General features: G+C 42.9%; 1 long non-coding RNA gene across 2 annotated transcripts; it reads left to right on the forward strand.

The window, feature by feature from the left end:
- The first annotated feature begins 1,611 nt into the window (after positions 1 to 1,611).
- Positions 1,612 to 7,417, forward strand: LOC140557541 (uncharacterized). Of its 2 annotated transcripts, XR_011979832.1 has the most exons (4): positions 1,612 to 4,539; positions 4,702 to 4,822; positions 5,056 to 5,222; positions 6,636 to 7,417. It is a non-coding gene; the product is annotated as an uncharacterized lncRNA (long non-coding RNA). The 2 variants fall into 2 exon arrangements; XR_011979831.1 differs by lacking the exon at positions 1,612 to 4,539 and having other exon boundaries at positions 4,546 to 4,822.
- Positions 7,418 to 14,262: the final 6,845 nt, after the last annotated feature.

A 14,262-nucleotide genomic window follows, 5' to 3' on the forward strand; every position in this document is an offset into this window, starting at 1 on the left:
TTTTTTCCCCCTCCTCAGGAGTCCTGGATATTGCCAGGTGGCTTCTGTACCATCATTCTCCACTTTTCTCTGCCCGCTTCAGTGAAGCCCTGAAGGAGCTCTGCCACACACTTCTGGACACCACTTGGAAAAAGACAGGACGCCAGGTTAGGCAACTGGATAGTGGGCAGGTTATTAATTTACATGATTTACTGGAGTTTATAATTTATTCTGTCATTTCTCTGCTTGTTTTGAAAAGTAATATATCAGTGTCCCTCAGTGTATCTCAGACAAACCCTGCAGTATGGAGACTGTGTCTGTCTCCCGGAGGGCGCAGAGAAAGACGACCCTAACAGTTTTATCAAGAAGCAGCTCAAAGTTTGGCTACTAGTACCAGTTATACTTCAGTTTATTTTGAATCTTTATGGTTTTGAATGTCTTGAGCTGGAACATTTTAATGGTCTAAATGAGCCTCTTAAACGTGCAAGTTTGGTCTGATTAAGAATCCCATTTGAGAGATGTTAATATTCCCAAATGCAATAAATTCTATAGAGTTGCTTCTTTTGCAGCTGCAAATACTACAAATAAAGGAGTTCTTATCTTGGTACAGAGGAATTGGGTGGTTACTATTTAAAACCAAGGACGGGATGAAGAAAGGAGAATAAGACACATTACAACAAAAGTAAGAAATGAGAAAATGACCTTTTTCAGTTCACGCTCCAAATCCAAGAGATCCCAGTTTTTCTTTTCTGTTGGATTATCTAACAAATCTAGTGGACTTTCAGTTAGTGGTGGGAGCAGATATGAGTAGTCATTAATCATTTATTAATTAAACAGATCAGGGGGTGATATTTCTCGATCAGCTGGCTGCTAGTTTCAAGCTTAAGCTATGTATTACCGCCTTGTCTTTACTCGACTGCTGGCAGCATCTTAATCCGAGCACTAAGACATAAACATTATCTGCAAGGCACAAATCTTTCAAAGCCCTCAAATCAGGAGTGAATTAACCGAATTTCTTATGTTGAATCAGGGTTCAGTGGACGATCAGAGGTTTGTTGGGAGCAGTGAATGATTTCTTTAGGAATAATTCTATTGCATTTGATTTGTCCCTTTTTTTTGCCTTTGTCACCAAGAAGCAATGATGCTTTTTACAGCCTCTATATTCAGAAGCCAGATGTCCCAAAGGAAACCTTAAATATTGCCCCGTTTTTCCATTCCTTAGATTTGCCACAATTGTACACTGACGAGGCATCTTATTTAGATCAGGATATTTCTACTCCAGAATTAAAAGACCCTCTTTCAGATGAAAAAAGGGAAGTAGCCAGGATTGGACGGCATGACAAGTTTAATTTATTCTTCTAGCTTCATTCTTATTTAGCAGCAACAACATCATGAAATTCTTTGGATTTTTAGTGTAATATTCTCTATTTTATCATCAATATCAGTCCCAAACCACAGCGATAGACAATGATGAATGCTGCACTACATACCTACAGTACTTTAGCTCCGTTACAGAAGACGATTTGCTCAATATAATGAGCTCCTCTAAATCGTCATCATGTAGATTAGAGCCGGTACAAACACTGTTGTTTAAACAGGCACTGCCAAAGGTTGGTAAACCATTAATGGACATAGTTAATGCATCTCTTGGGATGAACTTCATACCTAAATCTCTTAAATTGGCGATTATAAAGCCCATTATTAAAAAGCCTAATCTGGACCCCCATGACCTGGCCAGTTATAGACCAAGTTCTAATCTACCCTTCGTCGCCAACATTTTAGATCTCTCCCCCCTCATGTCCTGAGCTGCCTGTCTGGAGTTGCCCTTTTTTGGGTCAGTTCCTGCGTTTTGGTATCGGGCCTGTCCCGCTACTCAGCAGAGTTCCAACACAACCATCCTAACACCCCCCGCTCTCTCTCTCGCTCTCTCTCGCTCACGAAGATGCCCTGCCATGGAGGTGTCCATTGTTTTGCAGGTGCCCGTGTCCCAGACATTGCCAGGTGGCTTTGTCACCATCGTTCTCCACTATTCTCCGCCTGATGCAGCGTGGCCCTGAAGAAGCACTGCCGTACGCTTCTGGACACTGTTTTGAAAAAGCCAGACACCAGGATCATCGTCTTCTACCCCCTGACCACATAAGGATTAGTGAGCGAGCCATTTCCTCAGCTCTTCTCGCTCCACTGCTGGCTGCGGGACAGGTGCGTCTGTGCTGACTTCGTGGACAACTAGGAGAGCTTTCGGCTGTGTTCGGTTCTCTAACACAAAGATGAGCTACACCTGAGCCGTCTGGGGTCCATTGTTCTCTCCAGGAACATCAAGAAGGTGCCAGGCCAGGACTGAGTAGCAGCTGTAGGGGGCAGTGGTGGCTGTAGGGGGCAGTGGTGGCTCAGTGGTTAGGGCTCTGGGCTATTGATGACAGTGTTGTGGGTTTGATGCCTGGGCTTGTCAAACTGCTGCAGCGCCCACAAAAGAAGATGAAGGCCTTGCTAAAGAGTGGCAATGGCTGCCCACCACTCCAGGGATGTGAGCTCACTGTCCACTGTGTGTTTCACTGTGTGTCACTAGACGTTTCAATATTCTGTGTATCCGTTGTTTTCAGGAACAGACAGATGGTGGCTTTTGTTACTTTGGTAGTGGGATTTGCTTCTCTGGCATTTTTTCACAGTTTGAGGTTCCCCCGAGATCCCAATATTCCTCTGGGTCCAGAGTTTTCAGAGACAGGATCAGAAACCGACAGAGGCGGCCGCCGTCATCCCAATGAGTGATTCTGAGTCAATTCAGGCGCTCTACTGACTCCGAGACTCTGTACCCGAGGTGACTGCAAGCAAATTAATTAGACCACTTGCCTTACGAATTTAGAATAAACAGGAGGAGACGAGACGCCGTATTCTTTCAGACTTTCAGGTTACTTTAATCCGGAATTTTCATATTTGTTTTAGACCATTTGACTTTTTGCAGCGATCCGGACTCAAAGGACGAAGATGTCCAAAGCATTGCCTTAAGATCATTTCAGTCTCACTGTTATCTCAGAAACTTCAAATTTTACTAAGTTTGGATCCCTGAAAAATTCTCTGGTTTAAACAGACAAGATTTTAGGAGATTTAATTCAGTACTGTTCAACCTAGAGAATCTTGTAAAGGGATCCAAATTCATTTTTTAGAAAATGAAAAGGTTTAAATCAAGATTTTGGAAATAAATGTTGTTTTTCTGGACTGTTCAAATACGAGATTTCGATGGTTATAAGACAAGGGAGTAGAGTTTATAATACCCAAAGAGTTCAGACTATACACATGAAATTAACACATAAGGAGACATTGTTACAAGCTTAGTTAATGTACAAACGGACTGAGGCAGGGGACTCTGGAGCAGGCGAGATTGAAGGTAGGAGAGAATGTGCTTGTTTTAATTGTGGGAAATCAGACTGTTCTGCGAGATTGCAATATTTAGTAGATCCTCCTTTTGCAGAAATAATAGCCTCCAAACGCTTCCTATTGCTTCCAATGAGAGTCTGGATTCTGGTTGAAGGTATTTTGGACGTTCTTTACAAAATATCTCCAGTTCAATCAGGTTTCATGGTTTCTGAGCAAGGACAGCCCGCTTTAAATCACACCCCAGATTTTCTGTAATATTCAGGTCTGGGGATTGAGATGGCCGTTCCAGAATGTCCTTGTTCCTCTGCATGAGTGCCTTAGTAGATTTTGAGCAGTGTTTCGGGTCGTTGCGCTGAATAGTTGAACGATGCAGCAAGATGATGATGTAGGTCTTTGGAGCTGGTCTGTGGGTTGACTATGACTGTTCTCACCATCCTTCGCCTTTTCTTGGCCTGCCACTTCGGGCCGTGACTAGAACTGCGCCTGTGGTCTTCGATTTCGTCACCATGTTCCTCACAGTGGAAACTGACAGCTGAAATCTGAGAGAGCTTTTTGTATCCTTCCCCAAAACCATGATGTTGAACGATCTTTCTTTTCAGGTCATTTGTGAGTTGTTTTGAGGGTCCCATGTTTCCACTCTTCAGAGAAGAAGAGGAGAAAAACTTGCAACCTCCTTCTCATAATTGGATTCACCTGTATATGTAGTTCAAGGGTCAGTGAGCTTACAAAACAAATGTAGTGTTTTAATAATTAGTGCTAAAGGTATTCAAATCAATAAAACAACAAGGGTGCCCACATTTATGCACCTGCCTAATTTTGTTTAAATAATCTTCATCTTTTTCTCTCTCCCCTCATGTCCTGAGCTGCCTGTCTGGAGTTGCCCTTTTTTGGTTCAGTTCCTGCGTCTTAGTATCAGGCCTGTCCCTCTACTCAGCAGCCTTCACCTACTTCATACCTCAAGGACAACCCCTCAGGGCAGTGTTCTCATTGATGGAGATTCTACTGAAAACCACTTAAAAGTATCGAGCCCAAAGAGTGACACCACTGTCTCCTGTTTTCCAGATGCTAACTTCGCCATGTTGCTTCCCTTGGCACTGTGGCAGCGTGATGCCTTTGACACAATCATTCTCTACTGTTCTCCTCCCGATGCAGCGAGTTCCTGATGTTGGTGAACTGAATAGTTGGCAGGTAAGTAATTTTACATAGTTTTTCTATTTTAATAACCATTTATTCTGTAATTTCTCTGCTTGTATTAAAAATTAATTTGGTCAGTATCTGACACCCAGTCCTGAAGTGCTTTCCCATCTCTCTTTGAAACGTGTGTACCATGTCTGTCTCCCTCTGTTTGAGCATCATCTTGAGCATCAGTTTTGGACTCTTGAACCTCTTCTGGAGTCTGATCAACACTGCTGGCTGTTGGAATGGGGGGGTGCACCCATCTCATCTTGGGATCATCAGCTTTCATTGACTGGTCAGTCTGGGTTTGCTGTTCTTTAACACACTTTGTATGAAATTTCACAAGCCTGTGTTTAAGGGCTTTCCCTGTGTCTGGATAGTAGACTAGGTATGATGGACTGTTCTTGTCTGTCCCTACAAAGACTCCCTTTCACATTTTGACTCTAGCTTCTATCTGTCATGTTTGTAAGTGTAGCATGCTGCTCCACATACTCTCCTCTTTGAAAGGTTATGCTTTCTCTCTCTCAGCGTAGAGTCATTGAAATTCATATATAGAGCTGCTGAGGTCGTACGCCTTTTCACCTGAGCCGCCTGGGGTACATCGTTCTCTCCGGGAACATAAAGAAGGTGCCAGACCAGGACTGACTGACCCCTCCCAGTCACACTGTCAGGTTAATGAACTGCATAATTGGCAGGTAAGTGATTTACATGTTTCCACCCATTTATTCTGTCACATTTCTGCTTCTATTAAAACGTAATAGATCAGTGATACTCTGAGCATTTCACTCAAATCCTGCAGTATTGAGACTGTCATGGTTTGTAATTGTAACGTCGGAAAATCTGCTTTAAAAATCTTATTAGAATTTATATAAATTCTTCCATCTTTCCAAGTACAAGCAGTTCTACTGTTAAATTTGGGCTGTTAAATATACGATCTCTAGCCCCTAAAGCAGCCATTGTCAATGAAGTTATTTTAAATTGGGTGAAATTGGGTAATAGAACAGTAAAACACTGGTTTTATAGTCTCCATACATTGCCCCCTGAGTTTACTAGGAAGTGACTTATTGGGGGCTTTCAGTCTAAACCTTAACCTACAGTCTAAACACTACAATGTCACAGTGGAAACTGACAGCTGAAATCTGAGAGAGCTTTTTGTATCCTTCCCCTAAACCATGATGTTGAACGATCTTTGTTTTCAGGTCATTTGTGAGTTGTTTTGAGGCTCCCATGTTTCCACTCTTCAGAGAAGAAGAGGAGAAAAACTTGCAACTGGCCACTTTAACCTCCTTCTCATAATTGGATTCACCTGTATATGTAGGTCAAGGGTCAATGAGCTTAGAAAACAAATTTAGTGTTTTAATAGTTTGTGCTAAAGGTATTCAAATCAATAAAACAAGGGTGCCCACATTTATGCACCTGCCTAATTTTGTTTAAATAATTATTGCACACTTTCTGTAAATCCTATAAACTTCATTTCTCTTCTCAAATATCACTGTGTTCATCTACTTTGATGTATTCAACTGAAATTGATGATCTGAATAACCATTAATTTTATAAAGGAAAATCGTCAAAATTATCATAGTTTTTACACCTTACAACCCTCCACGTACACTCCGCTCACAAGATGCTGGCCTATTATCGGTCCAACATATTAGAAAAACCAGTGCAGGAGGAAGAGCGTTCTTTTATAAAGCCCCCAACTTTGGAACAACCTCCCTGTTAATGTACAGGAATCAGACACACTCTCAGTCTTTAAATCTGGAGTAAAAACTTCTCTCTTTACACCAGCTTTCAGAGAACTCTCCAGTTCTGTGTTCTGTCCTGCTCTGATTACAGTTCACCACTATTCTGTCCTGCTCTGATTACAGGCTGTTTATTACTATTATTGTGGTTGTGTCTCTAACTATTTCTGCTACAGGTCTACAGGGCACTAAAGGTAAAGCTTGTTCTAATCTTCTTCATTTTCTCTCTCTCCTCATGTCCTGAGCTGCCTGTCTGGAGTTGCCCTTTTTTGGTTCAGTTTCTGTCTTGGTACTTTAATGGGGGACTTGGTACTATTTTTGTGGCTATGTCTTTTTATTTGTTTTATCTTCTGTGTTTTTACTCAGGAGCTCTTCAGGAGGTCGTCAAGATCCATTACGGCAGATCCAGCTGCTGTTGTAGAGGCAGTCCAAACTCCACTGGCGGAAGACAAGGCTGGGGGCTGCCCGTCACCTCCATCGTGACCGCGGGGGACACAGAGGGTCAGCTTCTCCTCTCCCGCGCCTGAGAGGGCCTGGAAGTGTCAGCGTGGCTGGGAAAAGCCGAGGACTGTTCCACCACTTCAGCCGTTTTTCACATCTGCCAGCTGGTTCGAGGACCTCAGCTCTTCACCTCACCCGAGTCCTCAGGGCGGTGTTCTCACTCTTGGAGATTCTTCTGTAAAAACCCTGAACAGTAATGCTGCGGTCTCCTGTTTTGCAGGTGCCCGTGTTCCGGACATTGCAAGGTGGCTTTGTCACCATCGTTCTCCACTATTCTCCTGATGCAGCTTGGCCCTGAAGAAGCACTGCTGTACACTTCTGTACACTGTTCAGAAAAAGTCAGACACCAGGATCATCGTCTTTAACCCCCCCAGACACCCCCCCTCCCTTCCGCCCACTTACTGACAAGTGTAACTGACTGACTGTACAGCAAGGTGTTTTTGTCAGACTCCGTTCTGAAGTCTTCCACCGGCGTTACGTTTACTGCAGGATTAAAGTGTTTCTCTACATTCCTAAGACTGACTGATTGAGTTGATTCTTTAAGTGCAGAGAAGCAAATCCCACTACCACAGTTTTGGAGGTTCCACCGAGATCCCAATATTCCTCTGGGTCCAGAGTTTTCAGAGACAGGATCAGAAACAGACAGAGGCGGCCGCCGTCATCCCAATGAGTGATTCTGAGTCAATTCAGGCACTCTACTGACTCCGAGACTCTGTACCCGAGGTGACTGTGCCAAATAAGCTAGTGAGTACAACAGTTTCAGTACTTATGAAGGAGTCAGTACCCATATCCATCAGTACGGACACAATTCTAACAGTGGATGTTTCAGGCTTACCACTCAACATTTTTGCAGTCCTGTGAAGGTGAAATTGGGTAATAGATCAGTAAAACACAAAATTTACTAGAACGTGACTTATTGGGAGCTTTCAGTCTAAACCTACAATGTACAGATTCAGGTTTTTCTGCTGCCCTAGTATAGGTCTATTCCTCTTAAAATAGACCCAGTAGAATATTCTTGATCTGACAGAGCAGAGAACCTGATGCGTTACATGGAGCTCTGTCCAAGGCTGAATAGAAGAATCCTCCATTTTTACATTGTTTTATTTGTCTCCAGATGGTTTTGATGAACATACTGTACAGTACTCTCTCCCTGACCGTTGTGTGTTTCTATCTGCGTTTACTCTGGAGGAACTTGGCGACCCCGGAGGTGTAAGATCTCCAGGTGCTCTGCAAGGAGGTCGTTAAGCTTGACTGCTGCTGTTGTAGAGGCAGTCCAAACTCCACCGACTGAAGACGAGGCTGGAGGCTGCCTGTGGCCTGGAAAAGCAGAGGGTGCCTCCACCACCACAGACGGTTTTCACCTTAACTTAATCCGAGCACTAAGCAATACATTTTATCTGCAAGGCACAAATCTTTCAAAGCCCTCAAATCAGGAGTGAATTAACCGAATTTCTTATGTTGAATCGGGGTTCAGTGGATGATCAGAGGTTTGTTGGGAGCAGTGAATGATTTCTTTAGGAATAATTCTATTGCATTTGATTTGTCCCTTTTTTTTGCCTTTGTCACCAAGAAGCAATGATGCTTTTTACAGCCTCTATATTCAGAAGCCATATGTCCCAAAGGAAACCTTAAATATTGCCCCCTTTTTCCATTCCTTAGATTTGCCACAATTGTCCACTGACGAGGCATCTTATTTAGATCAGGATATTTCTACTCTAGAATTAAAAGACTCTCTGTCAGATGAAAAAAGGGAAGTAGCCAGGATTGGACGGCATGACGAGTTTAATTCATTCTTCTAGCTTCATTCTTATTCTTCAGCAGGGATAATTTAGCTCAGTTATCCCTGCTGAAATTAGCAGCAACAACATCATGAAATTCCTTGGATTTTTAGTGTAATATTCTCTGTTTTATCATTAATGTCAGTCCCAAACCACAGCGATGGACAATGATGAATGCTGCACTACATACCTACAGTACTTTAGCTCCGTTACAGAAGACGATTTGCTCAATATAATGAGCTCCTCTAAATCGTCATCATGTAGATTAGAGCCGGTACAAACACCGCTGTTTAAACAGGCACTGCCAAAGGTTGGTAAACCATTAATTGACATAGTTAATGCATCTCTTGGGATGAAATCTCTTGACCTAAATCTCTTAAATTGGCGATTATAAAGCCCATTATTAAAAAGCCTAATCTGGACCCCCATGACCTGGCCAGTTGTAGACCAAGTTCTAATCTACCCTTCGTCGCCAACATTTTAGTTCTCTCCCCCCTCATTTCCTGAGCTGCCTGTCTGGCGTTGCCCTTTTTTTGGGTCAGTTCCTGTGTTTTGGTATCGGGCCTGTCCCGCTACTCAGCAGAGTTCCAACACAACCATCCTAACACCCCCCACCCCCCCTCTCTCTCTCGTACTGAGATGCCCTGCCATGGAGGTGTCCATTGATCCATGTTCCAGAATCAGGCCTGTCCCTCTACTCAGCAGAGCTTTTTTACACAAGTCTCCTAACCCTTTCTTTCTTCCTTTCGTTTCTCTCTTTATCTCTTTTGCATGTGCTGTGGTGCCCTGTTCCTCCTGCTGTGCCCTGATGTTTGCTCAGATACACATACTTAATCAGCACTTTAACATTAATGCTGATCATATGTCCAGCACCTACTCACAAACATACTTCATAACCTGCTCCTACATTAGCTATAGCTCTGCATTATCTCTCTGTTCAGCACCTACTCACACTCCTACTTCATAACCTGTTCCTACAATAGCTATAGCTCTTCATTATCTCTCTGTTCAGCACCTACTCACACTCCTACTTCATAACCTGTCCCCCACATAGTTTGTAATTGTAATGTCAGAATATTGGTTTTAACATTGTTGTTGTTTAGGAGTTTATCATTTTAATATTTATATTAAATATTTGAGTCCTTGTTGCGACTGACTGCAGTGGTTATTACAACAGATGTCCAGAATTCTTTAGGTAATTTGATCTCTACTAGCATTCACCTTTCCATATCAAATAGGCTTCTCCAATTTTTTAGATGTTGTGATCAAGGTGCTGAGGTCTCAAGCCTTATGCCTTTCTTTCTGATCAACTCCACCACTCTACTGACTCCGAGACTCTGTACCCGAGGTGACTGTAAGTAAATGAAATAGACTGTTTGCCTTACGAATTTAGAATAAACAGGAGGAGACGAAACGCCGTATTCTTAGACCTTCTGGTTACTTTAATCCGGATCCCTTTTGATATTTCAATTTTCAGATTGGTTTTAGACCATTGACTTTTTGCAGCGATCCAGACTCAAAGGACAAAGATGTCCAAAGCATTGCCTTGAGATCATTTCAGTCTCACGGTTGTCTTCGAAACTTCAAATTTTAATAAATTTGGATCCCTGAAAAAGTCTCTGGTTTGATCAACCCTGAGAATCAAAATATTCAGACAATGACTGAAAATCCCTTGCTGTGAACTCTGTGCCATTATCTGAACAAATACATTTATTGTTCCATATGGAGAAAAGTCAGTCCAGCATCACTCTGTAGCTTCTACACTTTCACCCTTCATTTTCAGGAAGTTCACAGACTACACCAGAGTTATCCTCAGTAAACGCCAGAGTGTCTCTACAACCCCTTTTGCACCCTGGATCTATAGGAACAGCTAGGTCAGTATGTACTAGTTCAAGTACTGCTTTTGCTCGAGCATCAGGTTCTTCAAAACACTGTTTTGAAAAAGCCAGACACCAGGATCATAGTCTTCTACCACGTGACCACATAACGATTAATGAGCGAGCCATTTTCTCAGCTCTTCTCGCTCCACTGCGGGCTGCGGGACAGGTGCGTCTGTGCTGACTTAATGGACAACTAAGAGCTTTCGGCTGCATTCGGTTCTCTAACACCGAGATGAGCTTCACCTGAGCCGTCTGGGGTCTATTGTTCTCTCCAGGAACATCAAGAAGGTGCCAGGCCAGGACTGACTAGTAGCTGTAGGGGTAGTGGTGGCTGGCAGAACCAGAACCAGACTATGCTGAATAGGATAAGGTGGGAGAAAATGTAGACAGTCTGTAAAGAGGATTTTGAAACCCAGTGAGGAACCCATTCTAAATGTAAGAATTTACTGGGAAATGAATTCTGTTCTGAATGATTTTGCTTTATTAATCATTGGCTGTTCAGATCAGTAATTTTATTTAAATAGATCGTGAAGCAGACGAACACAGTGATATTTGAGAAGTGAAATAAAGTAAATAGGATTTATAGAAAGTGCAATAATTATTTAAATGAAATTAGGCAGGTGCATAAATTTGGACACCCCAACAGATGAATTACATCAATATTTATTAGATTCTCCTTTTTCAGAAATAACAGCCTCTAAACGCTTCCTATAGCTTCCAATGAGAGTCTGGATTCTGGTTGAAGGTATTGAAGGTATGGACCAAAACATCTGAACAGACTGACATCTGAATTCTCTGAGAGCTTTTTTTTGGCTGAAAGTTCAGGTAAATCTCTTCATAAGCTCCAGCTTGTTCAGAATGCTGCTGCCACGGAAATCTGATCATATTAGTCCAGTTCTTTCATCCTTACACTGGTTACCTGTTAAATTCAGTACAGATTATAAAATACTTCTAACATATTAATCTCTCGATGATCTGACCCCACATTATCTGGAGGAACTTTTTACACCTTACAACCCTCCACGTACACTTTGCTCACAAGATGCTGGCCTATTATCAGTCCCACATATTAGAAAAACCAGTGCAGGAGGAAGAGCGTTCTTTTATAAAGCCCCCAACTTTGGAACAATCTCCCTGTTAATCTACAGGAATCAGACACACTCTCAGTCTTTAAATCTGGAGTAAAAACTTCTCTCTTTACACCAGCTTTCAGAGAACTCTCCAGTTGTGTGTTCTGTCCTGCTCTGATTACAGTTCACCACTGTTCTGTCCTGCTCTGATTACAGGCTGTTCATTACTATTATTGTGGTTGTGTCTCTAACTATTTCTGCTACAGGTCTACAGGTCACTAAACGTAAAGCTTGTTCTAATCTTCATCTTTCTCTCAGAGAGGACTGTGTGGGAGTTGGTCAGATTTTATTGGAATAACGGAATCTTTTGTGTGATTCTTAAAATCTGTTTAGTCTTTATATAGTACATCATTACTTCAGCTAGAAATATTCATCTGTAAGTGATCGTGTCTCATTGATGCTTTTCAGACTAACACAGTTTCAGTTTCTCACTTGTATCTCAAACCTGTATCTGAAACAGCGTTTAATGTTGTAGTGAGGATGTCGTGGCAGATTATAGGAATATGATATTTATGCCACACAGCCACATGGTGCTGGTTTGGGGCAGTGCATGTCATCCTGGGAGGCAAACCTTCAGGAGGATCACAAGTGCTCCACTGCCAGCACCACCAGCTGATGTGGCCTCAACAAGTAAAGGCTCAGACACAGAGGTTGCCTACAAAGGGGAAGATGATGCACCCTCCTGTGCCAAGTCTGACCCTGTGAGCCAGTCAGTTCCCTCTACCAGTAGGAGTGCCTCCTGTCCCCCCTCAGGAAGTCCGGCAGCCAAAAGGAGAAGGCGTACTGACTCTGCAGAGGTGCTGGAGTTTCCTTGTGAAAACTAAGTCCTGCTAGTTACCTGCCCAACACCATTCTTTCAGTGAAGCTTCATGCTGTGGGGGTATATTTCAGGGTCTGGGACAGGGAGACTGGGTCAGGGTTGAGGGAAAGCTGAATGGAGTTCAGATATATTCTTAATGGAAACCTGATCCAGAGCACACAGGACCTCAGACAGGGCAAAGATTCACCTTCCAACAAGACAATGACTCAAGACAACGCAGGAATGGCTTAGAGACGACTCTGTGAATACTACTGAGTGGCCAACCAGAGCCCTGCCTTACACCCTATCAGAAATTTCTGGAGAGACCTAAAAAAGGCTGTCCACTGATGTCCCCATCCAACCTTACGGAGAGGATCTGCAGAGAAGAAAGGCAGAAAATCCCCAAATCCAGGTGAGCAAACCTTGTGGCATCATACCCATTTTAGTTTTTCTTTTTTTTTTTTTCTTCTTTTTTTTTTATTTGCTTTGCTTTACTTTATCGTTACGGGATAAACATGGTGCTAGTGTCTAAAGCTGTATATTTTCCTTCATAATGCCACTTTTATTTAAGGTGTATGTGTCCTGATTAAGATTAAGTATAGAAAAAATGATCCTTTATATCTGTTATTATTTACAGTTATTAATTTGAGTTACTTTTAATAAGCTGTTAAATGGTTGTAAACACTGTTTTCTTAAACTAGTTGATCATTTTCAATTTCAAGAGTCTAAAAATATTTTTATTCGGGTTTAGGAGGGACTTTTATTTTGACAGGATTTCGTTCGCTATTCTGGTCAAGCGCCTTGAAACGTGATTGCGTAACGAGGCGTCACTTCCGGCGATCACGTGATCTCCGGTATGTTTGAGCGCGTGTTTGGATTCGGTTCTTCTTTAGAAGCTCGACTCGTGATTCGACACAGAGCGTCGAGCGACCGGCCCTCCTTTCTAGTCTTTACTCTCAGCTCTGTCTCCTTCCTCTGAGACAGCTGCTGTGATCCTGGAGCTCTCTGCTCCCTGTGCTGCTGTACAGTCCTCTGTCTCACGGAGGCTCGTCGTCTCCTCTCCCAAGAAGCAGCAGTGTGCAGCACAAACGAGCCCTTTAGAAACTGCTCAAGCTGTGTGACTGTGGGTGTCTTTCATTTAGAGTCTGTGACACAAAGTAAGCTGCTGTTCATTTAGTTTGGGAATGGCTTAGTCCTGTTGCTATGCTAGCTTTCTCCTTAGCAACGTAGCTTCAGTGTTTATCTATGTATTACTGAATCTTCATGGATTATTTCTTCACATGTTTCACTGTTCTGAGCTGTTTTAGGTTAGTATGGATGGTGTAATTCTGTGGATTTGTGCTAAATTTGTGTTCTTGGTCAACGTCCTGGTGTTTATTGAACTACTGCTCAGAGGCTATTGCTGTTCCTCTTTTTGTCCTTGTGGGGGCGCTAAAACCCCATAGTTTAAGCTGTGGAAACGGTCAGAGGCAGGTTAAAGCTGGTGTCTTGCTAGAAGCTCTGAGTGGTAATTATTAGCTTTGTTTCTCCTGCCTGTTGAGCGTATACACATCTCTCTTTGAATGAAGTCATTTAGTAGCACTACGATATAGACCTGGAACCTTTCTGAACCTCACCCCCCCCCCCCCCCCTTACTGAATCTATAGGTCCATCTAGGTCAATCTGTCCTGCTTTTGGCGGCCGCGGAGGAACAAGCTCTCCAGATGCTCTGCAGGGAGGTCGTCAAGCCTGACCGACTGATCCAGCTGCTGTTGTAGAGGCAGTAAGACGAGGCTGGAAGCTGCCTGTGACTCCTCCAACACGACCATTTTAACTGCAGCACTATCGGTGCGGTAACTCCTCAGGGTGGTGTTCTCACTGTTGGAGATTCTTCTGTAAAAATAGTATCGACCCTAAAGAGTAATG

The sequence above is a fragment of the Salminus brasiliensis genome, chromosome 6 (genome assembly GCF_030463535.1).
Source record: "Salminus brasiliensis chromosome 6, fSalBra1.hap2, whole genome shotgun sequence".
NCBI classification, from domain to species: domain Eukaryota; kingdom Metazoa; phylum Chordata; class Actinopteri; order Characiformes; family Bryconidae; genus Salminus; species Salminus brasiliensis.